Source organism: Camarhynchus parvulus, chromosome 11 (genome assembly GCF_901933205.1).
Source record: "Camarhynchus parvulus chromosome 11, STF_HiC, whole genome shotgun sequence".
Lineage (NCBI taxonomy): Eukaryota > Metazoa > Chordata > Aves > Passeriformes > Thraupidae > Camarhynchus > Camarhynchus parvulus.
This window is the reverse complement of record NC_044581.1, coordinates 1,620,347-1,646,469: the sequence shown is the minus strand read 5'-3', so window position 1 is coordinate 1,646,469 and position 26,123 is coordinate 1,620,347. Positions and strand designations below refer to the sequence as shown.

The 26,123-nt window shown below is 54.9% G+C and overlaps 1 protein-coding gene across 4 annotated transcripts in view; it reads left to right on the top strand.

Moving 5' to 3' along the window:
- The window catches only part of ZNF469 (zinc finger protein 469), a 173,248-nt gene that overhangs the window by 131,430 nt on the left and 15,695 nt on the right, over positions 1-26,123 (top strand). For 2 of the 4 annotated variants that reach the window (XM_030955950.1, XM_030955951.1), the window contains 2 exons: positions 2,481-2,591; positions 23,116-23,184. The gene's annotated coding sequence lies outside the window, so the exon portion shown is untranslated. The remainder of the gene's footprint in view (positions 1-2,480; positions 2,592-23,115; positions 23,185-26,123) is intronic. The other 2 variants (XM_030955953.1, XM_030955952.1) reach the window with 2 other exon arrangements.

Below are 26,123 nucleotides of genomic sequence, written 5' to 3'. Positions count from 1 at the left end.
AATTCAAACCCAGTCAGGAGTTGGTGCGTCCTGGTTATCACCATCAAAAACGGCCTTTCCCAAGGATTCCCAAGGATTCCCAAGGATTTCTGCAGCCGCTGCTGTAAATAGGGATCTGCTCTTCCAGGGGCTTGGATGGACTCCAGGCCGGGGGTTTGATTGCAATTCCACTCGATTGCCACGATTAAAGGAGGGCTCTCTGTGCTCAGGGAGTGCCAGGAATCCTCCGGGGAGCTCCGGGAATACTCTGGGAATACTCTGGGAACACCTCAGGAATACTCTGGGAATGCCCCAGGAATACTCCAGTAATACTCTGGGAATACTCTGGTAGTACTCCGGGAATTCTCTAGGAATTCTTTAGGGAGCTCCGGGAATACTCTGGGAATATTCCAGAAAATACTCTGGGAATGTCTTGGGAATATCCTAGGAAAACTCTGGGAATACCCCAGGAATACTCTGGGAATACCCTGGGAATACTCCAGGAATTCTCTAGGAATTCTCTAGGGAGCTCCAGGAATACTCTGGGAATACTCTAGGAATGCTCCAGAAAATACTCTGGGAATACCCTGGGAATACTCTGAGAATACTCTGGGAATACCCCAGGAATTCCCCAGGAATACTCTGGGAATACCCCAGGAATACCCCGGGAATACGGCACTGTGGGAGATGCGCTGAGCCCCGAGTCAGATATTCCATTATTTCAGAATGATTCCATCCGTTTACCCCGAGATGGGGGGGAACCCCCCCAGATCTCCTCCCCGCAGATGCCCAGGCGGGCCGTGCCCCCGGAGGTGGCTCTGGAGCGGCTCCCGAGGCTCCTGTGGGATGAGCTGAGCTCCTTTGATATCGGAGCCGGGGCTGGCGGCGCTCCCCGCTCTGGCAGCGCTGCGGCAGCGTTGCCAGCAGAGCCGCGCTTCCAGAGGGGCCTGGAAATGCAATCCGTGATCTGATAGTTGGGAGCAGCTTTTTTAATTAAGGCTCTGGCCAGGGGCTGGCTGGGGAGGTGGGGAGGGGGGGTTGTCCCCAGGGGTTTGGCACATCCCGGCCTCTGGCACCCTGGGCAGCTCCAGGGCTCGCTTTGCGTCTGGTGTCACGTTTGGAATGAAGCCTTTTTGCCCCTTTCTATCCACTTTCTCCCCCTTTCTGTCCCCTGTTTTCACCCTTTTCTATCTTACCCCCCTCCTTCCTATGCCCCTTTTGTCCCACTTCCATTTTCCCTTTTCTGTACCATTTCCCCCCCTTTCTGTTCATTTCCCCCCTTTTTTTTCATTTCCCTTTCCCCCTTGTATCTCACTTCCCTTCCTTTCTGTCACCTTTATTTCCCTTTCCAGTCTTTTCCCTGGCTATCCTCATTTCCCCTTCCCCCCTTTCCTCCTTTTCTTTTCCCCCCTTCTATCTCCATTTCCCCATTTCTACCTCCTTTTCCCCCTTTCTATCCTTTCCTTTTCCCTCCCAATCCCTTTTCCTCCTCTCTCTCCTTTTTTCCTTTTCCCTTTTCCCTCCCTCCCTTTTGTTCCTCACCCCTTTTCTACCTTTCTCCTTTCCCTTTTCTACCCGTTTTTCTTCCCCTTTGCTTTTTCCTTTTCCTCCTCTTTCTACCCTTTGCCTTTTTCCCCTTTCTACCCATCTTTTTCTTTCCCTTTCCCCCCTTTCCTACCCCTTACCCCTTTCCCCTTTCCTGACCCGTTTTTCTTTTCTTTCTCTTCCCCTTTCCATCTCCTCCTTTCCACAGTTTTTCCCATTTCCCCCCCTTTTCTACCCATTTTTTCTTTCCCGTTCCATTTTCCCCCTTTCTACCCTTTCCATTTTTTCCCTTTTTCCCCCTTTTCTACCCATTTTTTCTTTCCCTTTCCCTTTTCCTCTATTACTTTTTTTACCCAGTTCTTCTTCCCCTTTCCCTTCCCCCTCCTTATTCTACCCCTTTCCCCCTTTCCTCCCTGTTTTTTTTCCCTTTCCCTTTCTCTTTCCATTCCCCCTTTCCCTTTCCCCCTTTCCTCCCCATTTTTCTCTCCCTTTCCCTTGTCCCCCTTTTCCTTTTCTCCCCATTTCTTCTCTCCCTTTCCCTTTCCCCTTTCCCTTTTCTCCGTCTTTTTTCTCCCTTTCCCCTTTTCCCCTTTCTCCCCATTTTTTCTCTCCCTTTCCTTTTCCCCTTTCCCTTTCCTCCCCGTTTTTTCTCTCCCTTTCCTTTTCCCCTTTCCCTTTCCTCCCCGTTTTTCTCTCCCTTTCCTTTTCCCCTTTCCCTTTCCTCCCCGTTTTTTCTCTCCCTTTCCCCCTTTCCTCTCCCCTATTTTTCTTCTTCCTGTCCCTGTCCCCTTTCCCCTGGCCGGTGCCGGGAGCGGAGCATTCCCGTTCTCCTGCGCTCCTCTCCTTCTCCCGTATCCCAACTTGTGTGCGCTACTGGCTGGTGCCGCTCGAGGGGCGTGAGCAGCTCCGTGCCTGTGGTCAGTGATGAAGACTTTCTGCTCTTTTCATCCCCGCAGCACGGAGCCACCGCTCAGGGCCAGCCGGCAGCTCCTAATTCCCCAATTTTGGCCTTTTCCAGCCCCTTTCCAGCAGAATGCAGCCTTCCCCTCCAGCCGCCTGATGATGAGGTGAGTGAATTCCCTTTCCTTTGCTGCCTGATGTCATAAAAGTGGGATTTTTCCTGGGGGGAAGCCTGGGGGGAAGGGGAATGTGCTCTTTGCCACACGTCGCTGCTGGGGGGGGTCACTCCAGCGCTTTCCCAGGGTTTGTTCCCCTCGGCATTCCCAGCTGGAAGCTCCTGCATTTCCCTCTGCAGACACAACTTTCCCCCCTCCTTTCCCCCCTCTCTGCCTCATTCAATGACTCAACGAGGTTTGTCAGAGTTAAAAAATGATGCTCTCTGCTCAAACTATTCGGGATATTTGTGTCATCCCAGAACTTGCAGAGGGAAATCGTTGCCATTCCCATTCCTCCCTCCCGAGGCCGAAGCTGCCCCCGGGCCCCCGCTCGGGGCTGCTCCTGGGTCCCCTTGGCCACTGTCACCGCCCGTGATGCTGCCACCCCTGCCGGGAAAGTGTCACCCAGAGCCACCCCTGGCAGAGCAGGAGTTAATCCCACCCCGCCCTTCACCCCCTCCCTCGACTTCAGCTGCAAAAAATATGAAGTGAGGATGGATCCGCTCATCTGCGGAGCAGAGGAGTTGCTTTGATGTCGGTCCTGCTGTCGGTCCTTCCTTTCCTCCTTCCCCTCCTTCCCCCCCTTAACCCTTCTGCCGGTGCCTGCCTGGAATTGCAGCCCCCCCCCGCCCCAGCCCCGGGAATTCCGTGTGCGTGGCAGGGGGGACACGCGGGGGGCTGGAATTCCCTTTTTATTTGGCACCCCATTCCTGGGATGCACATCCCCCGGGGGGACACCGGGGACAGGGGAGGGGGTGGCGAGCGCCTCGTCACCTGTGATGGCCTGGGAAGGCTGAGCTTGGAGGTGTTGGGTGTTGTTGGGGTGGGATTTTTCCTTTGGGGGGGATTTAACCCCATTTTTGCGCCGCTGGAGAAAAGCGCCGCTGCCGCTTTAAGGCAGAAGTGTCCCTTTAAGTGACTTTCCATTTGCTGTTTTGGAGAGCCGAGAATTCGGTTTCCCAGATTTCCTCTGAATTGTGTGCAGGAGGCAGAGGGAGTTAAAAATGACTCGGGGAACCTTCAGCAACTGCAAGGCAGAGGGGAACAAAAAAAATGGGGGGGAAATGGTGTGTAGGGCATAAACTGAGATTTGGAGAGGCAGGAAAGATTTAGGGGAGAAAAAAAAAAGAAGAGATTTAGGGAAGAAAAGGAAGGAGATTTAGGGAAGATAAAAGGTATCTGCTACTGTTTCCATTTGGCTTCCTGATGTTGTTCCCAAATCCGTGCCTGGGGAGCAGGGAAATGGGACAGTGGGGAATACAGGGAGCTGGGAGGATGCAGCACCCCGGGTACCCAGGGGTTAACAGCCCTCACCAGCTGGGGAGCATCATAAACTGCAGCCGTTCCCCACCAAATTAATTCGCACTTTCTTTTCCTGATGTTTGCCCTGGGAAGGGTGAAAAAAAAATAAAAATGAAAATTAAGAAAGGAGGGAAAAGAAGAGGAAGAGGGGGAAAAAAGCCCCTAAATAAATACTCGGGCTGGAAGGGGCTGGGGAAAGCTCTGGTTCCTCAATTAGCTGGGAATTGCCTTCTCCCGACCAACGGAAGGCAGCAGCGCCTTGGAGCCTCTGGATTTGTGGAGCTCTCTCCAAGTGCCAAGTCTGGTTGTGCGGGACTTTGGAGGGGTAGGTGGAGGAATCCGAGCGGCTCGGCTCCCTTAACCCCTTCGGAGCCGAGCGGATTTGGGAACGCGGCTTGGGCAGCGCCGAACCCGGCGGTGGCTCCGCAGGGAGGGAGGGTTTGGGCAGTGGAGAGCGCGGGAGAGGCGATTCCTGCAGCTGGGAATTCACCTGCAGGAGGGCTGGGGGGGTGAGCTGGGCTGGCGTCACCCTCGGTCACTGGGGACACCTGGGACTGTGGCACAGAGGGGTTTGGGGAGGAGCAGGGGGTCGGGGGTATCCCTGTGCATGGAAGGGAAAGCTCAGGGATTTGGGGATTGTGGAGAGGGTCAGGGGGCACCCATGATCTTCATGTCTGGAGGAGAAGTTCAGGGATTTGGGGATGTGCAGGTCAGGGGGTATCCACGATCCATGTGCATGGAAGAAGAAGCTCAGGGATTTTGGGACTGTGGAGAGGGTCAGGGGTGTCCATGATCTCCGTGTCTGGAGGAGAAGCTGAGGGATTTTAGGGATGTGCAGAAGGTCAGGGGTGTCCATGATCCTCCTGCGTGGAGTGGAAGCTGTGGGATTTTGGGAATATGCAGAAGGTCAGGGGGTATCCATGTGCATGGAGGAGAAGCTCAGGGATTTTGGGATTGTGGAGAGGGTCAGGGGGTACCCATGATCTTCATGTCTGGAGGAGAAGCTCAGGGATTTTGGAGATGTGCAGAAGGTCAGGGAGTATCCACGATTCCTGTGCATGGGAGGGGGAGCTGGGGATTGTGCTGTCCACATCCATGGCATGGAGCAACCACCAGGGAGCAGAGGGCACCCAGGTGCAGGGCATGAACAGAGGGCACCCAGGTGCAGGGCATGAACATCAGGGGATAAAAGGTTGGGCTGAAGGACAAGAGGAGCAGATGCCAGAAGCTTTCTGCTGTGGTGGGGTCTGCCTGTGTTTGGGTGAGTGCTTAAAGCCTTCTGAAATTGTGTGGTGACCCTCTGTGTGTCGTGGCCATCTCGGCTGTGACACAGGACAGCAGCCACCAGGGATGGGCTTCCCTTTGGAGCATCTCCTGAGGGCACCAGGATCTGGTGCTTCAGACTTTGGAACAGAGAATCCATGGATCAAACCACTGTGGAAGAGGCTGAAAGCCAGAACCTGAGGTGTCCCAGAAGAGGATGGGTCGTTCATATCCAAGAAAGCCATCTGGATTTATCCCAGCTCCAGCTGCAAGGGGAATTTCCAGCCCGAAGCTTTAGGATGCAGTTAGTAATGAGCATTCCCACAAGCAGGGTCCTGCCTGGGGCTGCTCCCACACCATTCCCTGTGGGATGCACTCAGAGACACCAGGACGGACAAACATGATGTGGGATGGACTCAGCTCTGTGAGGACGCTCATCTCCCTTCTCCAGGATCCTGCTCCACAGGGATGGGATCCAGCAGGGCCTGGCCCTATCCCCTGTGTTTTCCTTTGGGTTTGAATCTGTTTTCTTTGGGTTTGAGGGTTGGTTCCTGGTCAGCTGTCGCCGCGCCGGGGTCGGGAATGCGGCACAGGAGCACTCGGGGCTGGCAGGGCCATGGGCAGGTGTTTGCTCTGGCCTCCTCCAGCTGCTCCCATGCCAGCCCTCCCTGCATTCCCACCTGCATTCCAGGCTGGCATGGGCCTGGCACCCGCTCCTTCCCTTCTCCTGCTCTTTTCCAGCCCTGTGTCCTGTGTGTGTCCCCGGCCAAAAGCAGCTCCTCGAGGGAGATCATCTCCAAATGCTCCTGGAAAATGCATCAAAAGGGCCATGAAAAGGAGCAATGTCCCCTTCAAAACCCAGCCTCCTTTTGGGTTGAATCTGCTGCTTTTTAATTAAGGGGAGCTGCCTGTCCCTCCTGTTTGGGTGGCAGGCATGGATCAGCTGGGAAATTCTAACTGGAGTAGCCATGGCAGGGAGAAGGTTGGAGGGGAAGCTGAGGCAGCACTGGTTCAGATCCAGGTGTTCTCCCATCCCTTCTCCATCTTTCCTGGGGTCCTTCTTGCTCTCCTGGCCCTTCAGCCCAACCTTGGCCAAGTGTCCTCACACTGGTGCCTGGGCCAGCTGTGCTTTTGGGTATTTTTCCCTCTAAACCAGGGAATTTGGCTTCCCTGAATGTTTTCCTGAGCTTTGCCAGAGTCTATTCCTCCCTCGCCCATTAGTGATGGATCAAATGATAAAGCCAGAGCGAGATTTCCACTGAGATCCCAATTCCCACGGTGATTATCAGGGATAAACACAAATCCCTGCCCTGCCCTGGCCTGGAGCAGCCTCAGCACTTCCTGACCTCCCTCAGAGCCAGGGATGCATCCCTGGAGCTTGGAGGGGAGGGCTGGAAGGAGCTGGAGCATCCCTAAACCTGTCAGTGCATCCCTGGGGATGGGCTGCTGGGTGGGGCAGGCAATTCCCACACCCATGGCACTGCTCCTTGGGAAGGAGGAGGATTTTCCCTCCCATGCCGACCATCCCTGCTGGGTTTTGGGGCTTTCCTTGGCCAGAGTCCAGAGGGAGACAGGCAGGGAGGATTCCCCCTTTTTCCCAGGGAGATGGGCAGGGAGAATTCCCACATTTTCCCAGCAAAGTGCCCAACTCGGAGCTGCTGAGCCCATCCTGGGTGCTGGAGCTCCTGTGAAGGGGCTGGGATGTGGGAGATTTGGAATACGGGGTCTGCATGTGCTGGGTCTCTGCCTCATCCATCCCGTTGCCATCCTCTTGGGAATTACAAAAATCCTGGATTTAGGGGTGGAGCATTGAAATGGAAAATTTGGGGGGTTTTTGTCTATCTCCGCCAGCATGAATCCATTAATTCCTCCACAATTTGGGAGGAATAAACCCTTTTTCCATAATATTGTCCCCTCAGCTGTAGCAGAGCAGCCAGTGGTGCTTCCCAATTGCATTCCCAGGAACACCAGGACTATATCCATGGATATGGATGTTTTATCCATGGAATAATGGATATGGATTTTATTGATTTTTTTTTATCCATTATTCCATGGATAAAATCCTTCTGACCAGGTGTTGGTGGCTTTTTCTCCCTCTGGGATAGGGAAGTGTTTCCTGGACATTTATTGTGCTGCACTGCAGGGACCAGCAAGGAATTCTGAATGGGGAATTCTGAGCAAAGAAATGCAGGCAAGGAATTGTGAGCAAGGAATTTCCAGCAAGGAATTGTGAGTAGAGAATTACAGTTAAGGAGCTGTGAGTGATCCAGTTGGAAGCATGGAATCACAAGTGAGGAATTGCACAGTGGGTGTTCCCTGGAGAATCCTGGAGGGATCCCTTCCTCCAGCTCGCTGCTTTTCCCTCTGCAGTGTATTTTGGAAGCAGCACGAGCAGTGCTGGGGATGCCTGCAGGTGCTCTGCATCCCGGGAATATCCATGGGAAATATCCAAGGAGAAAGCACCTGAGCCAGAGCACTGAGCCCAGGGCTTGTCATTCCCAGGGGAGCTGGGAGAGATCCTGCCAGGAGCTCAGATGCAGTTTTAGTGCAAAACCTGGGAGCCTGAGCTCAGCATCCCTGCTGGAGGGAAGATTCCTGGAGGAAGGGTTGTTCCCATCGCTCCAAGCAGAACGTGCAGGGAAGCCCTGGGGAGCAGGGATGAGGAATTTAGGAAGAGGTGACAAAATCCAGGGTGAAATCCCTGTCCTGTGGAGATGCTGGAGCAGCCTCTGGCCACCAGTGTCAAATCCCTGCTTCCATCAGCTGCAGGGATGAGGCCAGGATCCCTCAGCCGTGCCTGGCTGCTGGCAGGGAACAGCAGGAATCTTCATTCATCCCCAAGCACTCCCCTGGGCCGGGCCATCCCTGCTGCCAGCTGCAATCCCTCCCCTCCCCAGGATGATTCCCAGCAGCGGGAGGCAGGGGCAGGTTCCTCTGGACACTCTCCTTTCCCAGCAGGGAGGAATCCTTGCTGGGGGACACGGCCAGAGCTCCCTGGATGGGCTGGGAATGTGAGCCAGGAGAAGTTTCCCAACTCAGGGTTCACCCTGAGGTCTTGGGGAGGGTTACAGGGCTCCCATCCAGGCTGCATCCCAAGGGATTTTTCAGTGGAATATCCCTCCCCTGGCTGGCAGGTGTCACTGCTGGCAGCACTGCAGCCATCCAGGGAATTTTGGAGCATCCAAAGGCAGCAGGAGCTTCCCTGAGCACCAGACAGTGGCAGCAGCCACGGGAGGCCTTGGCTTGTGGGGAATATCTCCATGGGGTCCTGCATCCCTGTGGGATGGCTTTGGGTGGGGCTGGATAAACCCTGGAGGGAGGAATGGCTGGATGCACATCCCAGGGAGTGCTGGGTGTGGGAATGAAATGCACATCCCAGTGGGAGCTGGATGTGAGGGATGAAATCCCAATGGGAACTTGATATTGGGGATGAAGTCCCAATGGGAGCTGGATGTGAGGGATGAAATCCCAATGGGAACCTGATACTGGGGATGGAATCCTAATAGGAACTGGATGTTGGGAATGAAATCCCAGTGGGAGCTGGATGTGAGGGATGAAATCCCAATGGGAACTGGATGTTAAAGATGAAATCCCAACAGGAGCTGGATGTGGGGGATGCACATCCCAATAGGATCTGGATGTTAAGGATGAAATCTCAGCAGGATCTGGATGTTGGGGATGCACATCTCACTCCAGCCAAATCCACCAGCTGAGCATCCCCTCTGCTGCTAGCACAGTGGCTGAGTTTTCCTGAAGCAGCACCTGATTCCAGCAGCCAGGAATGCTCAGAGGAAGTGATTTTATTTTGATTTTATTTCCCTGCCCTCGCTGGGTTTCCAAGGGCCCTCCTTTGATCCCCACTCTGATGCTCTCCCTGCTGGAGGAAGCTGCAGCTCTCTGAAGTGGGCCCAGAACCTCGGGGGGCTTCAACCTTTGGCATCAGGGCTGGATCACCCCAGCCCCATATCCAGGGATTGTGGCCACTGAGGGGTGTCCAGGGCGCTGCTCACACCCCATTTTGGGAGGAAAACTGAAGATTTAGTGCCTGGAGGAACCCAGATGTGGCTGGGTGGGATTTGGGTCCTGCTGCTCTTGGGAACATCTGGCCTTGCCACTGTGTCCCGAGGCACTGGAAATGGTCACATCCTGATTCCGGAGGAGCTCCCGGCTTTGGGATGAGGTTTTAGGGCTGGGCCTGTCTGGGTCATTGTAAAACTCCTTTGTGCTTTGGGGCTGTGGCTGCCTGCCCTAAAATTCACCTCTAAAAGGCACCTTCTTCTCTGGAAGCTGCAGAAATGACTCTGTGATGGGATCAGTAATCATCACTGGGATCCTGGACTGGAATAACGGGAATGTGGGTGGGTTTGGGTCAGTTCCCAAATGAGTCCCACGCCATGGAATGTGCGGCAGGCAGTGGCAGGGACAGAAGAGCCCCCCATGGGTCTGTTTGGAGCCTTTTTTTTGTTCATTATTCCATTAAAAAATGAGGATGCTGTTGTAGCAGCCCCACAGAGCTTTGGGGGGAGCCCTCCCTGCCAGGCCTGGGAACTTTCCCAAAATCCCTGACTCCTGGATGTCCCCAGGATGTCCCAGCAGGGGCAGCTTGGAGCCACCTGCAGCACCCCTGGGAAGTCATTCCCATGTGAGCCAGATGCTCCCTTCTGCCACGGATCCACTCCCTGGAAGCCACCTCAGAGTGACACGGAGCAGGCAGGACAGCCAGGAATGGCCTCTGCAGCCTTTGGGGTTTGCTGTGCCAGGGAATTCTGCACAGCAGAGTCCTGAGGAGCCCTCAGGGGACACAGGGGAGGCGCTCAGGGCTGCTGCAGGATGCTCCCAGCCTCGGGAGGAGCTCTGGGCCTTGGGAATCCTCATTTGGCACCGTCCGTGGGTCCTGCTCCATCCCTCTCCATGGAAATAGAGACTGCAAAGGCTGCAGGAGCTCTGGGGAGGGGATTGATCCAGATGCAGCCCCTGAACGCTGAGGGAGTGCTGGGTGCCCAGAATTCCCAAATCTCCATGCCTCCCTGTCCCTCCACAAACCTTTCCCTGGGCTTCCCATGGGCTCCACCAAGGGACACTCCCAGGAGTGCTGGCCCAGCAGGGCTTGGTGTCCTGGGGAAGGAGGGCAGGATCCCACCCACAGGGTCACCCAAACACCTGCCAAGGTTGGTTCCTGTGCCAGGGGTTGGTGATCCCATCACCTCTGCCCTGCTCTCTGGGAGAATTCCCTCTGGAACTGGAAGGTGGTGGAAGGATGCTGGACATGTCCATGAGCCCACACCGCTTCTTCTGGGTTCCAGTCCCATATTTAAAGCTCCAGGTGGTTTTTCAGCCCAGAAAATCCCAATTTTTCTCTCACTCCCAGCACCCTCAGCTCTGTCTGGGGCTGAACTTTTACCCTGCAGACAGAGCTGGATTTAATTGTGCCCCATAAAGCAGCTCCAGCTCTTCCCTCCAGGAAGGTTCATGAGGAGGATGGAAAATAGGCCCTTAATGCCCGAAGAATTCACCTCTCTTCCCCCATCTTCCCTTCCTTGAACTTTTAAGCTCATCCAAAAAGCTCCATACGTTGATGGCAGGGCTGGGATGCTGCAGCTTTGCCAGGAGGGCAGGATTTCCACGGAGTCCTAAGTGGAAGCAAATGGTTTTAAAGGAAATTAAGTTTACAGCTCTATAAAAAAAGGCATTTTATTGCTTTGCTTTGCCTGTCAGTCAGGAGGGGCAGGAGGTAAAGGAATGCTCAGAGGCTGGAGGCAAAGAGGAGCAAACCCATGGATCTCCAGGTGGATGGATTTGGATCCTGCAAAATCCTGGATGCTTGGAAGTGATGCTTAGGATGCTTCATGCTCTTAAATGTTGGTTGGGGATGCAGACACAGCAAGGCCTCAGGGTTTATTTATGGGGAAAAATAGCAAATCCTTAGGATTTATTAATGAATCTCCTCCCATGGCATTGATTGGTGGCTTGGGGTAAGCAGGAATCAAATGGTGGCGTTGGATGTCCATGGAAGGCAGCAATGGAGGGAGAGGAGGGGTTGGTGCCTTCATGTTCCAGGCAAGGAGAAGGCAGTGGGACCCAGCTGGATCTGTCTGTGCGTGTCCAAAGGAGCTGGGAAACCCGTGGGACAGGGGAGGGTGACAGCCATGGCCTGTACATCCAGGGAGCTGAGCATGGCAGGGCCCCAGTGCCACCCCCGGGGACATCCCTGCTCTGGGTCCCTGATGTGGCTGGAGCAGGAGGAGCTGAAGGCTCTTTGGGGCTGCACACCCCCTCATTCCAGCTCTGAGGACACCCCCAGGAGCAGCTGGGTGACATCTCCCCGTTGTCCCCTGGCCCAGGGGATGGAGCAGGGGCTGCTGTGGCCGTGCCCAGCTGGGGGGGCTCTGCCTCTCCCCGAGCTGTGGGAGAGGCTCTGCAGCAGGAACTCCCCCTGTGCAGCTCCAGCTGTGTCAATAGAGCAGCAGCAACAAAGGGGCTCTTTCTTCACCTCTGTTTGTGCAGGGGGACAGGGACAGTGGCTGCTGGGGACAGGCCCGTGCAGGGAAAGCTGTGGCTTCCCGGGAAAGAGCCGGCAGCAGGGTGGAACAACGGAATCCTGCTTGTATCGTTAGAGCCATTGTCATTTTCTTATTAATTATGTCCAGTTATTATACATTATGGGAGGTTTGCATCTATAAATGAGGGAATTAATTATGTCCATTTATTACCTATTATGGGAGGTTTACATCTATAAATGAGGGAATCCTGTTTGTATCATTAGAGCCATTGTTATTTTCTTAGTAATTATATCCAGTTATTACAAATAATGGGAGGTTTACAAATACAGATGGGGGAATCCCATTTGTATCATTATAGCCATTGTCATTTTCTTATTAATTATATCCAGTTATTACATATTATGGGAGGTTTACAAATACAAACAAGGGAATCCTGCTTGTATCATTAGAGCCATTCTTATTTTCTTATTATGTCCAGTTTTTACATATTATAGGAGGTTTGCATCCATAAATGAGGGAATCCTGTTTGTACCACTATAGCCATTGTTAGTTTCTTATTAATTATATCCAGTTTTACATATTATGGGAGGTTTGCATATATAAGCGAGGGAATCCCATTTATATAATTATAGCCATTGTTATTTTCCTATTAATTATATCCAGTTATTACAGATTATGGAGTTTATATATATATATACAGTATATTACATATATATATATATATATATATATATATATATATATATATATATATATATATATATATATATGGGAGAGTTAAGTCACAACATCCCTGGAAGTGTCCCCTCCCTCCTATGATTCCATTATATTTATTTATATATACATATATAAATGTGGGTTTCCTTTTGGGGCTTTGTTGAGAGCAGATCACTGAAGGAAGGGAAGAGCTGTCTCTGGAGCCAGGATTTTTCCCAAATATTGTCCAGGACTTGGGGTGGCTGCACAGCCCTGGCTCTGCTGGCACATCCCTCCCTCCGTGCCTCTCCCACATTCCCTCCATCCCCACCTCCAAGGAACCTCCCTGACAGGGGCGTGTGGCACATCCCAGGACAAAGGGGACAATGGTGGACACCATGGGGACAATGCCAGGTTCTGGCTGCTGCTCTCCCACCCAGTGATCCTGCAGGAACTTCTGGAGAGCTCTGCAGGACTCGAGCAGCTCTCCCCTCACCAGAGCATCTCCAGGGATGCTGCCAGGGATGCTCTGGAGCAGCAGCCGATCCCTGGAAACCTCCTGTGCCCTCCCTGTGCTCCCGGGAGCAGGGCCAGCCCCAGCCCAGGTGCAGCAGCCTTGGGGGTTCCTGTGCTGTGCTTCCTCTTCCTCGGAGCTCCAGGAATCCTCTCCAGCCCCGGTGTCAGCTGTGAAAACAAGAGGAGCCCCTTCCTGCACAGCCCCTCCGGCACAGCTCCGGCTCCGGGCTGGGCAGCTGAGGGGTCCCGGCACTGGGAGCACTGGGAAGCTCAGCTTTGGCCACTGGAGGATGCCCAGCCTCTTTGCCAGCTCCCAGATGGCAACAGATTCTGGGATTGAAGTGATGGAATGGGAGAGGTGAGGCCCTGGATCCATGCATTGTAAAGGGAGAGGCTCAGAGGACACCCAAGTCCTGGAGGGAGCACGGAGCTTCTCCCGTTTTTCTCTCCAAATCTGTTCCTGCATTTTAAACCACAAATTTCAGGATCTCATGCCTGCTCTTGGCACTGCTGCCATCCTGGAGCCATCCTGCTGGAGATCCCAGATTCTGTGTTTGTCACCAGCCAGGCTCCTGGCACAGGAATGTGCTCCAGGTCTGCTCCTCCCTTCTGCTGGTGGATAAATCCATGGAAGCTTCCTGCAGAGCTGCTGGGAATCTTGGGAAGCTTTGCTCCATCTCTAACCCAAGGATGTGGCAGGAGGCTCTGCCCAAGCCAGTGTGCACCTGCCAGTGTCAGACTGGGAACAACTGGGGATTCTGCCCCTTGGATCCCCGTTTTCTCCATGGATTTGGGGGTGGCACTGTTCTGACGTCCCTGCTGTGACACCAGCCTGCTGGCTGTGACATCCATCACTTTTCCACAGAGTGCCCAAGGCTCTGAGGATAAGTCAGGCAGTGAGGAGATCAAGCAGAGTTGAGCAGAGCCACTCCCATTCCTGCCTGGCCTTGGGAAGCAGTGGATTCATGGGAGCATCCGTGGGGATATAAATCGGCAGCGCTTCCATGTGCTCTCCACGCCTGCTGCTGATTCCCACACACAGATCCATGGAAATCTGGGGGCTGACAGAGACAATCACTCCTGGCTGCTCCAGAGGCCTCTCCAGCAGGAGCAGGGGACTCCCAGGGAGAGGGGAATGTTTGTTCCTCAAAAAAACCTCCTTGCATGGAGCAGGGATGGATTTTGGCGGCTCCTTCCCCAGCTGGATGCTCTGGATGCTCTGCCCCTGACCCAAGGGTCACCTTTGGGGACAAACCTGCTGTCCCCCGAGCTCCAAGGATGCCGTGGAGCTGCAATTCCCGGGATTCCGCCGCTCCTTGGAGCCGGGCAGAGGAAAACAAAGCCCTGCAATTAAAGAGCTTCTTAATTGCAGCGCTACACGCGGCTCTTCCGCTGCTTTCTAAGTTTGGGGCCGTAATTACAGCGGCAGGGAAAGGCAGCAGCTGCGGCCCCACGAGCCAAGCCCTGCCTTCCAGGGATTCTTGGATTTGACCGTCTGAATCCTGGGCTGCAGCCTGGCATGGGATGAAAGGGAAAAGCAGCCCCCAGGCTCTGCTGGGCAGAGCCCTCGCAGCCCCTGCAGCCCCCGCCGGGCTCCCGGGGCAGCGTTTGTTCCTCTTCTGCCTCTTTTTGCCTCTTTTTCCTCTTTTTAATGTTGGTTTTTTTGCAAAGCAGCTTTAAAAAAAAAAAAACAACCCGGGGAGGTCCTGTCCTGGTCAATCGTTGCAAGTCTCAGTTTGGAAGCAGCGGCCAGGAAGATTAAAGGGTGCCTGGGAAGCAGGGCTGGGTGTCAGGATGCTGCATGGGCTGGGAGCAGACACGGCCAGGAGGGAGTTGTTCCTGCTGTCTGTCCCTGTCCCCAGCTCAGCTGTTTTTGGGGACAACCCACCCTGGTGAATCCACTTCTCTCTGGCTTGTAGAGTTGGTTTATTTGGGATTGTCCTGCAGCATCCCCAGGCAGCTCTGGTTGCTCCAGGGGCACTTTTGTGCCCAGAGGAGATGGGAAGTGTGGGCACAGCCGTGGCAGGCAGGCACCCACACCCAGAATGAATGTTTCCCCTGTTTTTTCACCCCGTGGCTTTGAGGAATCCCGGGATGAAGGCCACTTTCTGTGGCAAAAGGAGGATGTCTCCTGGAGCAGGGGAGGGAAGCTGAATCCAGGCTGTGTTTTGGGTCCCAGATCCCGAATGTTTTCCATCACACAGGCAGGTTTGTGTGGGATCACCTGGGCAGGAAGCAGCGGGGAAAAGCGATACCCCATGGGGAGGCCCTTCTCCAACGCCCCCTTCCCCAAAATCCAGCAGCAGCCTGGGGTTTAATGGAAGAAGCAGCCACTTCACAGCAGCTCCTGCTCCATGTGGGAAAATTATTACTTGCAACGTTTGGCTGGAAAAGGGAGGAAAAGGAGCAGCACAGATGAGAGATGCACAAAGTTATTCCTCATCCCCATGCTGGGGATGAAGATCCCACATGACTTTTCCCTGAAAAAAAAATCTTCTTTTAGAGGCTTTAAATCTCCAGAGCTTTAAATCCCCAGGTGAAGGAAAAAATGCTCTTGGTCTGTGAATTCACTGGGAAAATATGCGGGGTTTGGTGGCATTGCTGAAGGGCTGAGGGAAAGGAATCCTTTCCAGTGTCCATGGGATTAGGTATTGTCTGGGATTCTTTCTGTGGGCAGGAAAAATGTTCCTGGGATGAGTGTGGCCCTTCAGACAGGGAGTGCTGTCCTAATTCCCTTCCCTCTCCTCCCTGCCTTGGGAGGCTGGAGAGAAACCATTAATGAGTAGTTTTCACCTTTTTTTTTTTCATGTTTATTGTTTTTAATTGTCGCTGTTGGGAAGAATTCCGTTTTCCAGCCAGGATATAAAAATATCCCTTTTTCTCCAGACTCCCAGAGGATTAGGCTGTTTCATTCCTCCTTCAGTGGCTGAAGATGAGGAAAGGGATGAGTCACATGGATCCCACTCCCTGGTGGTGCTGCCCACCCCAGGCTGGGGGAAATTCCCAGATTCCCTCATTTCTGTGCTTCCCAGCACCTTTTCCCACTCAGCATCCCTCAGTGCTGGGATTCAGCTCTGGGAGCTGTGGGAAGAGCAGCAGCATCCTTTCCTCAGACCTTTGAGGCAACACTTTAAAATCTCCCTGTTCTGCCTGAAAACCACATCCCAAAGCAGGAGAGAAATTCCCAATCCTTGCTTTGCATCCCTAAAGAGGGATGTTGTACCTGGAGCAGCGCAGCAGCAACAGGCTTGGACTCCAAGAGCTTCTCCAGCTCATTCAGCACCAGCAAAAGGAAAATATTGACAGGATGCCATTCTTCAACCCTCGGCTCATTTTTATTTTTGCCTGATGAAAGAAAAATCCAGCAGCGTGAGGAAGGGGATTTTTGTCGCTTGGAGTGTCTCTGGAGAAAACATTCCTGGGAGCAAACAGAGCCTGAATTTGTCTGGGCCATGAATATTGGCATTATTCGTGCAGGGATGGGGCCTGGGGAAGCAGAAGAGCAGGAAAAGCAGCAGGAGAAGTAGGACAGAGGGGTTTCTCCGGCTCGGGAAGGCTCGTGCCGTGGTGCAGCACAGGGATGCAGCCGTGTCCCACATCTGCCACCCAGCAGCTGGAGCAGCAGGAAGGGCTGCAAATCCCTGGGCGGGATGGTTTTCATTCCTGGCCCTTTGAAGTTCCAGGCATGTGCCGGGCTCGTGCTCGGCACCTGCGAGCAAACCTGACCCGGCTGAGGGGCTGGGAACACCGAGGGGAAACCGAGGGGAAACTGATGGAACACCGATGGGAACAGTGATGGAACACTGAGGGGAAACCAATGGAACACTGATGTGAAACCGAGGGGAAATCAATGAGAAACCAAGGGGACACTGACGGGAAACCGATGGGAAAGCAATGGAAGACCCATGGAACACCAAGGGGAAACCGATGGAACACCAATGGGAAAACTGATGGAACATTGATGGAACACTGATGGGAAACCGATGGAGCACCAAGGGGAAACTGAGGGGAAACTGATGGAACACCAATGGGAAAACCAATGGAACACTGAGGGGAAACCAATGGGAAAGTGATGGAACACCAAGGGGAAACCGATAGGAAACCAGTGGAACACCAATGGGAAACTGATGGGAAAATCAAGCGGAAACCGAGGGGACACCAGTGGGAAACCAATGGGAAAGCAACGGAACACTGAAGGGACACCGATGGGAAACTGAGGGAACGCTGATGGGAAAATGATGGAACACTGAGGGGAAACTGATGGAACACTGATGGGAAACACACCGGGACTGAGCACAGCTCCTCCCCAGCCCAACCCCAGCAGGCCGTGCGAGCCCATCCCGCTTTTCCACGGCTTTGGCCTGGCTGGGTGAGGCTGGCAGTGCCCGGGGCCAGGCTGGCAGTGCCCGAGGCTGGGGCTGCTCCCTGGATCCCGCCCGGCTGCAGCGGCGTGCTTGAAGCTGTCCATGAATGTGTCTCTGTTCCCCAGACTTTTTATAGCTCCGGGCGTTTTTCTTGGCGACGGGCGCCACTGCTCCCGTGGAGAACAGAGAGCATCGCTCAGCGCCGGCCAGCGGGGCCGCGGGGGCTGGGGCAGCACAGGTTTTTTGGGATTCTGCTTCCCAAATTTCTGTTTTCCCCCCCGTGGCTCTGCCCTGGCAGTGGTTTGGTTTGTAGCTCAGATCTGGGAGTGTCCTGGTTTGATTATCCATCCCTTTCCTAAACTTTTCCCTGTGTGGCACATCCCTGCTGCCTTCCAAGAGCCGCGGATTCCAGGGAAACACAGTGCAGGGCGATGGCAAACTTGGCTTCAGGCAGCAGCTGCAGCTGGAGGAAGCCAAACCAGGTCATTCTCCCTCAAAATCCCGACAGCTCCTCTCCCTTCTCCATGGCTGCAGCTCCCCTTGGGATGTGGTACCCACAGGAGCACCCCAGCCCCACGGCTGGGAGAGGGAGCCTGAAGGAAAGGCAACTCCACAATGCCAAAGCTGCCCTCCCTGCTCTGTGGGCTGTGATTCCCTTCCTGAGAACCCTCTGCATCCCTTTTGGTGTGGGGCCAGCACTGGGAATGGGCTCAGGAGAGGCGGCAGCTGGAGCACGAGCACCCTGTCGCCCCCAGAGGGACACGGGGCCACCCCAGCCACGTCCCCCCAAGGATCCCCCAAATCTCCCTATTCCCAGTGCCAGCACGGGGCATCTTCCAAATTTGGGTTCAGCTCAGCTTCTCCTTTGCTTCCCTTCCCAGAGCCAAGGGGAGCAGTGAGGCTTTGCAGGGACAGGCCGGGGTTAAAGCCTGGGGTTAGGGCCAGCTTGGGCTTAAACCTGGCTTTAAACCAGCCCAGCAGGGCACTGGGCCGGGGGTGTTTCCCAGCAAAGCCCCGCTTGGAGCTGCTCCCCCCATCCTGTGCTCTGCTGAAATCTGATCCGGCCCCCACCAAGCGAGGGTTTGTCCTGCAGCATTTTCGGAATGTTTCGCATTCGGGAGACACCCGAGGAATGTCTGCTGGGGAGGACAAACAGCCTGCGAGGGGACAGAGCCCCTTCTCCGGGGCTGGCCCTGCTCGGGTCCCGCTGCAGAAAGCGTTTGCTCCATGGAAAGAGCAACTGTGGCTTCTTCCAGCGCCTTCCCAGCGGGATTGATATCCGCAGAGCATCTCCCGGCCTCTGAACCTGCAGCCAAGCGTTTTTTGGGAGAGGCAGCGGCATCCCTGGCTCTCCCCAATCCCCATCCTCCTCCTCCTCCTCCTCCCAGAACCCCTCGCCCAAAGTTGGCACGGCGCGGGCGGCTCCTTTCAGACACCTTTGCTTCCCTCTGCAGGAAAACTCCATCAATTACAAGTTGGCCTCTCAGAATCCCGTTAGCCCAAAAAACTGGACCCCAGCAGGGATGGAAGTGCTGCCGGGGGGGCCCGAGTTCACGTCTGCACAACGTGGCCTGCCAGAGCCACCGGCTGCTTTTATCTCCATCACTTTGACTATTATACTTAATCAGGAAAGGGGAGATATTATATTTTTTATTTGAAATCCACTTCTCTTTTATGGAGAGCAAATTAGAATCACTTTTAATTGAAAAAAAAAAAGGAAAAAAAGAAAAGCCGATAATATTCTGCACCAAATTTCGGGCAGAGAATAATTAACAGTGCAATAAATCCCCAAAGGAAATGCTCATTAATCTTGTCTTTCCGAAGCAAATTTCAGAGGAGAACTGATTGAAAACATTGCTAATAATTATAGGAAAGTTGACAGCTTAAAAGCCCCCAAATCTGGCAGCAGTCTCCTCCTATCAGATCCTGTGGGAACTGGTTCACGCTGGACAGGAGCATTGTGACATTCTGGGACAGTGTGGGGATGGATGGGAGGGATCTGGGTCTGCAGAGATGGGCTGTGGCTCATTCTGGGGTGACAGGGTCATCCAAACCAGCGGGGTGGGTGGGCTCAGAGCATCCGTGCTGGGGCTGCTGGTCTGTGCTGTGATGGTCCTTGTGCTTCCCGTGGTCCTTGTGCCATCCATGGTCCTTGTGACACGTATGGATGGTGTTCTTCCCATGGTCCTTGTGCTTCCCGTGGTCCTTGTGCCATCCATGGTCTTTGTGCCACCTATGGATCATGTTCTTGCCATGGTCCTTGTATCATCTTTGGTCCTTGTGCCACCTATGGATCATGTTCTTCCCATGGTCCTTGTGCTTCCCGTGGTCCTTGTGCCATCCATGGTCCTTGTGCCACCTATGGATGGTGTTCTTCCCATGGTCCTTGTGCTTCCCGTGGTCCTTGTGTCATCCTTGGTCCTTGTTCTTTCCGTAGTCCTTGTGACACGTATGGATCTCGTTCTTCCCATTATCTTTGTGCCATTCATGGCCCTTGGATCTTGTGCTTCCCATGGTCCTTGTGCCATTCCTGGTCTTAGTTCTTCCCACGGAACTTGTGCTTTTGGATCTTGTGTTTCCATGGTCCTTGTGACATTTATGGATCTTGTGTTTCCCATGGTCCTTGTGCCATTTCTGCTCCTTGTTCTTCCTGTGCTCCTTGTGATACTTATGAATGTTGTGCTTCCTGTGGTCCTTGTGCCATCCATAGTCTTTGTGCCACCTATGGATCACATTCTTCCCATTGTTTGTGTGCTTCCCATGGTTCTTCTGCTTCCCACAGTCCTAATGTCATCCTTGGTCCTTGCTCTTCCCGTGGTCCTTGTGACACTTATGGATCTTGTGCCACCCGTGGTCCTTGTGCTTCCTGGGGTCCATCCAAGCCCCAGGTGAGATCCTGTCCCTCCATCAGCCCAATCCCAGCTGGATTCCCTGGATCCCTTCAGCCAGAGCAGTTTGGGAAGGAGCACCAGGATTTCCCTGCCCTGGCTCTGCTGATCCCTCTGTGCCTGCCAGGGCTCAGCAGGGACTGTGTCTCAACCAGGACCTGGGTGTCACCTGCAGGGAAGCGACTCCCTCTGCCCCTCTCCCACTCCAGGGGCTCACAGCATCCAAAGGGATTTCTAGATTTATGATTCCATTCATCCCCTGACCCCCAGCTGGGATGTTTAATTGCAGGGAGCCAATTAATTTCTGTCAGTGATGTGTGTGGGTGTGTGCCCAAAGGCAGAACCACCCCTGAGGAGCAGGGTGCCAGAAGGACAGGGAGCTAAATGGGGTGGAAATCCCAGGTTGTGCTCGTGGCTCTCAGGTTTCCTGTCCCCATTTGACCAGGCCTGGAGCAGACCCAGGCTCTGCTGGGAGGAAGGAAATGTGAGATTGACATGGGAGTGCTGTCATTGCCTGGGATTTTGGGCATTTTTCTCCCTTTTTCTCCCTTTTTTGGGGATCACAGGAATCTGGGACTGAAATGCAGAGTGGAGCCTGATCCTGGGATAGTGGGTGAGGGAATGTGGGATCACAGGTCATGCCCTGGTGATGCCCAGGTGCCAGCTGGGGATGTGGATGGTCCTGGTGTGGCCTCTGAGCTCCCCTTCTCCCAAATCCATCCTTTATCCCCATCTCCATAATAATTCCTCCCCTCCTGCCAGCAGCTCCCCTCAGCATCCCCTGCACAGGGATTTCCAAATTTTCCTCACATCTAAAACAAAAGTGAACCAGAGAGAGGAAAACCCTCCCTTTTTGGCTTCAGCAATTCCCTCTTGGATGAGGAATGTGCCCATGTCAGGCAGCCCTGGAGATGGGGACATTTCCCAATGGGAATGTTGAACACCCGTGCAAGGCCCAGGGAAAGGGAGCCCTTCAACCCCTGCTTTGTTTCAGTTCTGGGCCCTCAGACTCTGAGGGATGTGCTCATCCAGCCCTTGTCTTCCACTGTCCCAGGTGCTCCAAGCCCCATCCAGCCTGGCCTTGGACACTCCAGGGATCCAGGGGCAGCCAGAGCTTCCCTGGGAATTCCATCCCAGTCCCTCCCCACCCTCCCAACCAGGAATTCCTCTCCAATATCCCATCTAAACCTCCCCTTTTTCAGTGTAAATCCATTCCTCATCCTGCCCCTCCATGCTGTGTAAAACCCTTCCATCACCCAGCCCGGTGTCTGAGGAGTTCATTTGCATTTTTTTGGATATTTTTGCCAGGGTTCCACCTGCTCCAGGCAGGTTCTGCCATCTCAGGGACCCCAGGGTCCCCTCCCAGCTGCTCTTTGTCACCCAGAGCCATCATTTCCACGAGGCAGCCGCTCTGCCCCTGGCTGCCCCTTTTATCTGGGCTCTGTGAAATGATCTCAAATATGTGATATGATAAAGACAAACAAACACCCGCTCAATTTAGTCCACCCTAATGCCAGACTCTACTTTTACCCAAGTAATTAAGATTAATGCAGCTGATAATTTAGGAAGTATTCTTAAATGTACCCTTCTGGCAGCATCTAACATGTAATTTTACCTTCGAAGATTTATCGGAGCACTTAGGTAACAGATAGGTCCTCAGCAAACAGGAGCATTTAGAAGGAAAATGAAAGATTAATATTCCTTAAATAAATGGCAGAAGAAGTCAGGCTTTATTCCAGCCCCACAAAGATGCTGCTGTCAGCCCCAGCCCTGCTGCTGATCCCCAGGGAGATTAAACCCAGCTCCCCTTGGGCTCAGATGTCCCATGCCTCTGGATTTTTAGGGATGCAGATGCTCTGAAGGGCATGGAAACCCAGCAGGGGTTTATTTAGGGGATCTGGGAGCTGCCCCTCACTGGGAGGATGCAGCTCCTGGCTCTGCCCTCACTCCCTCATGGAGGATGCGTGGATCCAACCTGGATTTCTCTGCAGTGGCTCCCTCTGGACATCACTTCTTGTCCCAGCACAGCCAGACCAGAGCATCCAGGACCGTGTCCATGTGTCCCTGTGTGCATCCCTGTGTCCCTCTGTACCTGTGTGTGTCCCTCTGTGTGTCTGCATCCCCAGAATCTTTCCCAGCCTCTCTCCCAAGGTCCTTTTCAAGCTCTCAGCACCAGGACTTGGCTCCTTCCTGCTGCGGTTTCTGCCCAAGGGATCCCCCAGGTTTTCTGTCCCTTTGGAGCAGCAGCAGTCCCCACTCCCAGCTCCCTCCCTGGGCATGAGCAGGGCCCAGAGCTGGCAAGGAACGTGTCCCATCCCCCTGGATGTGATGCTCTCACTGCTGCCTCGTGTCCTGGCAGGAGGCAGAGCCCTGATCCTGCTTTGTTTGTGCCTGGGACGTGGGTGTGACGTGTCAGGATGTGATCCATGTTTTCTTCCTCAGGCAGGGGTCAGCTCCAGGCTGGATTTGGGGCTCACAGGGAGGGAACAGTGAGCCCTGAAAATCCCCATCTTTACCTAAATTTGGGGAAAAGCTCCCTCTGGGGGGGCAGGGAGGGTTGGGGATGGCAGGGGCAGGATTGGGCACAGCTGGGAGAGGTTGGCAGCTCCCTGTGCCCAGGGCTGGGCTTTGGGCACCCTCAATTCCCCTTTCCTCCTGCTCCTCCTCCTCCATCATCTCCTGCCTCTCAGGTTCATGGATGGGATGAGCCCCAAAGGCATCAGGGATGCAGGGATGAGCTGGGATGCAGCAGAGGGGGGAATGGGATCCCATCTCCTCCATTCCCTCATTCCCACAGCCCCCAGTCAAAGGGACCCACCTGGGGGTGGCCAGGATGGCAATTTTGGGGTGGAATCCCCCCTTTTGGCCCTGAGCACTCCCCACACGCAGCAGCACCACAGCCAAGCCAAGCACAGATTCCTGACGTATTTTTCTCTTTCCTTTGCAGCCAAGAAATTCGTTTTTCATGGGAGGTGAAAGCGAGAGCCGGCAGTAGCTGAGCACGGAGGGTGCCAAGGTAGGGCCCGGCTGGCAGCACAGGCTCAGGTGCTGCTTTTGGGAGGCAGACTCTCCTCCCCAGCCCAGATGGGCTCTGGGAATGCCTTTGGTTGCAGGGGAACTCAGGGACCTTCTCTGGCCCTGCAGCTGCTCAGTGGCAGGGGGAGGGAGCTTAAAGGGACTGGAGAAGGGGTCAGTTCACAAGGGAAGGGATTTTTTCCAGCTCCAGACAAAGCCATGCTGGGTGGGATCGATCCATCTGGGTGGGATTTCAATCCTTTAGGCAGGGGTTAAAAGCCTCTTTTTGGGGACAAAGTGTGTTCAGAGCCACCCTCGTGCCACATGAAGCTGCTGAGAGCCCACAGAGCCAGGGGGTTCTGTGTGGGACCCCCTTGTGGAATCCCAGAATTGTTTGGGTTGGGAGGGACCTTAAACTCTCCCACCCCCTGCCATGGCAGGGACACCTCCCCCTGCCCCAGGTGGCTCCAAACCCCATCCCTGGGCACTGCCAGGGATCCAGGGGCAGCCACAGCTGCTCTGGGCACCTGTGCCAGGGCCTGCCCACCCTGCCAGGGAACAATTCCTGCCCGATCTCCCATCCATCCCCGCCCTCTGGCAGTGGGAGCCATTCCCTGTGTGCTGTCCCTCCATCCCTTGTCCCCAGTCGCTCTCCTGGAGCCCCCTGAGGCCCTGGAATGCTGCCCCCACCCCTCTCCCTCCCACCAGCACAGCAAAGAGCAGTTCCCTGGCAGTTGCCACCCAGTTGGCATCCTGAGATTTTCCAGCCACCCACTCCCACACCTGTCCCTGATCCCTGAGCCGAGCTGCCACACTCCCGACTGTGACAGCAGCAGCTCCACGGAATCAGGGAATATCCTGAGCTGGGAGGGACCCACAAGGGTCATCAATCCAACCAATCCTGCACAGACCCCCCAACAACCCCACCCTGGGCATCCCTGAGAGCACTGTCCAAACTCTCCCGCAGCTCTGGCAGCCTCGGGGCTGTGCCCATTCCCAGTGCCCAGCACCCTCTGGGGGAAGAACCTTTCCTGATACCCGCCCTAAACCTCCCTAGCCCAGCTCCAGCCATTCCCTGGGTGCTGTCCCTGTCCCAGGGACCCATCCCGAGCTGGTTTGTCCCCCCTGCAGCCTCTGAGCTCACCTGGACCAAACCCCAGGCGGAGCCCCCCGAGCAGAGCCCCTCACCCCGAGCCCTGCACGTGTCCCAGCCCCAGCAGGGCTGCCCTGGGCACTGTCCAGAGGCAGAGCAGGAACAGTCCCTGCCTGCCTAATCAGCCCGGGCGATAGAGGAGCGATAGATAAGCGGGGGGAGCGTTATCAGGCTGATTTCCAGATGGAGCTGAGTCACCGCCAGGAACCAACTGCCAAGGTCAGGCAGGGGAGAGGCTGAGCCCGGCTCTGCCAGACCCTGTGCCCCCTCTGCCTGCCATGGGAAGGAGCCATTCCCTCTGCCCTGGTGCTTCCTTGCGGGATATTTGGCTTTCTCCTGCTCACACAACCATTCTGTCTGATTCCAGCAGAGCGGGGTGTACCCTGGGTTGATCCATCCCCTGGCAGTGCCCTCCCCACGCTGTGCTCCCTGTGGGGTGCCCCACGTGAGCTGCTGGTGGGATCTCACTGTTCTCCCATGGGAAGGAGCCTTTCCCCATGCTGCGGGTGCTGTGGTCCCCCGGGATTTGCACCCTGCAGGGAATTTGGGAAGCTCGGAGGCGCTGGGGACCCTCAGCTCAGCCCTGCCCCGCGGGCACAGCCAGCCCTGGTGAATCACAACCCGTCTGGCACGTCGGGCTCCTGGCAGGACGGGGCCTGCCCCGCCAGGAGAGTGCCAGGCACGGCTCTCCGTGCCAGCCAGGCTGCTGCCACCGCTGCTAGCTGTGTCCCCTGTCCCCGAGGGGCTGCGGGAGGCCGCAGGAGAGGGAGGATGCTCCAAGCCCCCGGCAGGGCACACCAGTGCAGGTGGGGATGGCTCTGCCTGCAGCCAGCCAGCCTGGCAATAACCACAGAGGGTTTTTAAAAAGACAAACTCCCTTTGCCTCCGTTCCATCCCTTTCCACCTCCTCTTCCAGGAGCTGAAATGTCAAAATCCAAGGAGTGCTGCCAGTGGTAGCCCATGGAGGAGCCTGGCACTGAGAGCAGGCTGGGGTTGTAAAAGCCAGAGGGAACAGTCCCAATTTCCATTTTTTCCAGGGTTTCCCATCCTACGGGGGGTGAGCTGTGCTTGTGCCAGATCCATGACCCTTCAGGGGATGGATGCAGGAGCTGCCTGGGCAGTATCACTTTAAATCAGACAGCCCAGCCCTCCTTATCGATTGCCCCATCGGAGCCGCATGGGGCCCTGGATTTCCCTGCTGCCAGGGCTGCTGGGCCACCTCAGAGCCATGCCCCGTGGCCACAGCCAGCAGGAGGGACCCCCAGGCAGGGACAGGGGACCCTCAAACCCTGGCAGGGAGATCTTGGCAAACAAATCCCTAATTTACACCTTGCCCTTATACCTGTGCACCATCTGTGACTTGCATGGAGTAAATCCACACCCATTTCCTGCCCAGGCTCTGCCACCGCCAGCAGGACGTGGGTCCCATCAGCAGTGGGACAGTCTTGCGTGCCACCAGCCCTGCTGTCCCCATCCCCATGCCTCTGCCAGCACGGGCAGCAGGATGTTTGTGTCTCCTGGCGCTCAGCACGGCCCCCCCCCAGCCCTTGCCATGCAAATCCTGCAGCTTTCCAGCCACACCGCCGAGCCTTTCCCTGGCAAAAACAAAAAAAGGCTCCTTTATGTGGCTGAAAAGCCCGACTGTGATAATGTAGCGAGCGCTGGCCTTGGGTATTTTATCTTGGCAAGGAGCCTTTGCAAATTTAAACAGCAGCGAGCGGGCTCTGGAGCTGTGGCTGGCTGAGGCATAAGCGGGGCATTGTTTTCCCAGCAGAGCCCTTTGTGCC